Genomic DNA, 2,658 nt, shown 5'->3' on the forward strand with positions numbered 1-2,658 from the left:
TGTAACTTGAATAATAAAAGGAAGTAATCAAATTATCCTCTCCTTTTTTATCAAACACATAAACATGAATAGTAATAGGTAATTTCTCACTTCCAGGAACTCACTTCCTGTTATCAAACACGCCTAAAGGTAAGCATATCTTTCTTTGCTTGATTTGATTTATTTTTCATCATTTAATTCTATGCTTTATTTTATTTTTCTATAAATTAATTTATGATTAGATTTAGTTAAATTTAAAAGCGTTTGTTTTTAGGTCAAAATACAGATTTGGAGCTAGCACTGCCAGTGAACTCAGAAAAAGACCGGATGTATAGATCTGGGATTTTTCTGCACTCATAATTTAAGCGACCTCATTCTCTTTACCTTTTCAAAAGTAACTAAGTTATTGTTAAGATTTGAGCAGATCTCATCCTAGAGATCGGCGCATATCAGAGGGTAAACAGTTTGACGCCCATCATGAGGCACCTTGAGCTTCAAATCCAAATTTTGGATTTAAAAAGCTTCTTTTTTTTTCTCATATTTATTTTTCCAGCAAAAATAAAGAAGAAAAAATAGGTAGATTTAAAAATATTTATTTTCATTAGATTCTATCTTTTCTTTCTAGATTTTATTTTTTTTCTCTCTCTATAAAAAAAAATTTAAGATCTTTTTCCTCTAACTCTTTAGATCATCTTTATTTTCTTTAGATCATCTTTCTTTTAGATCCCTTATTGATCATCTTTATCTTTATATCATCTTTATTTATATATTTAGATCATGTTTCTTTTAGATCTCATCTTGATCTTTAGATCTTCTTTAGATTCATCTTTTAGATCATCTTTATTTTGTTAGATCATCTTTCTTTTAGATCCATCTTGATCATCTTTATTATTGGATCTTTCTTTTATATTCACCCTTTTTATCATCTTTTTAGATAATATTTTAGATCATCTTTATCATCTTTGTTTTTTTTAGAACATTTTTATAGTCATCTTGATATCATCCATATCATCTTTTTCATATCTTTTTTCATTCATGCTTATCATTTTTAGATCATCTTTTATCTTCTTTAGATCATAATTATATTCTTTAAGTGCATATTTATTTTTTTAGAAAGAATCTTTTTCTCTTTTCTAAATAAATAAAGAAGAAGAAAAGAGACTTTATCTCGTTTTGATAAGTGTTTTTTTTTTTTTAAAGAAAAAAAGGAAAAGAGGGAAAATAAAGAAAAAAAGAGAAGAAGATAGATCTAGGTATTCTCTGCCTTATCTATTTAGATTAGAAATAGATATCATTTTTTTTTATCTTATATTTTGTTGTTAAACATTATCTACATAGCTTATAATTTTCTTGACATTATTTTCTTCTTTTTTAGAAAAAAAGAAATCTTTTTTTCCTTTAGACGCATCTTTATCTTATTTTTTTTAGATAGCTAAAAAATAAGATAAAAAAATAAACAGAGAAGATTTTTGTTGCATAATTTTCTAGTCAAGTCTGGGGCAAAAAAATAAGATAAAAAAAATAAAAAAGAGAAGATTTTTATTACATAATTTTTTAGTCATGTCTGTTGTTTGTGGTGACTCGGATATTGAGTCTACTATGTAGGGCCCCTAGGATGACTAGACCCACATGACTTTATGGCTCACTTCCCTGGGCCTACCCTGTCTTAGGTCAATCGAGATCGCGCTCCAGTGGGTCCATTATCCAACACCCAATGTTAGACATGACCCATCTATAAGTTAATCGAGCTGCGCAGTCCAACAGGCCCGCATGGCTCGAGGCACCCTCAATAGTCAGGGCATCCGACCCAAAACTAAGAAATCAAGGTTGAACCCACATTCATCTTCTAAGTCTAGATCTAGAGGAGATGCTGCTAAGTCATGGCACACCTTCCACAAATGTCCAAGTCTAAGGGTGACGCTGCCCAACTAGGGGCACACCACTCATCTATGTAAAAACCTAGAGTTGATGTTGGCCCTAATAGCCTAAAGGATTATGCTGAACTATCCCCTAAGGTAAATCCAAAAGAAGATCTATCCCCTCAAGAATGGATGAAAAAACTTGAACCTTTAGAGATCCTAAGAGGCCCACCTGGGCCACCTTCACTTGACTTCTTGGCAGATCCACCTATTTGGCATGAAGAGCTGAGCCTAGAGCATTCAATTGCATTAGTTGATCTAGAAATCAACACCAAAGGAGCTAGGGATCCAAATTTGATCATTCTTGAAGATTCAACATCTCTATAAGAATTAAAAGAAATCGAATCCCTAGAAATTCTAAGGGGACCACCTAGGCCACTTTCACAGGATTTTCTGAATAACCCGCCTATATGGGATGAAGAAACATACATTGAAGATCAAATCATATTATTCCCTCAAGGAAAAGGATGTCAAGAAAAAGACCCTACAAGGGCAGCCCCATCAAACCACTAGATAATGGTACCCTAACTTGATGATGAAAATAAAGTAGGAGTAATCGGTGAGGCCTACGCCTTATCTGACGACTCGCAACATGACTCGAGGTGATATACTCCTCAAGAGCAACATGAAGTTGCAAATAAAAAACATTACCAAAAAGGCATGGGGTGATCACTTACTTCTTCCTTTCAAATAAGCCAAGTGGGGCATCTATCCTCTGCTTAGGCATTCTACTCTGTGGTATTGACAACCTAAGGAGTTG

The sequence above is a fragment of the Amborella trichopoda genome, chromosome 11, assembly GCF_054954075.1.
Source record: "Amborella trichopoda isolate Santa Cruz 75 chromosome 11, AtrichopodaSantaCruz75HAP2 v2.0, whole genome shotgun sequence".
In the NCBI taxonomy this organism is placed as follows: Eukaryota; Viridiplantae; Streptophyta; class Magnoliopsida; order Amborellales; family Amborellaceae; genus Amborella; species Amborella trichopoda.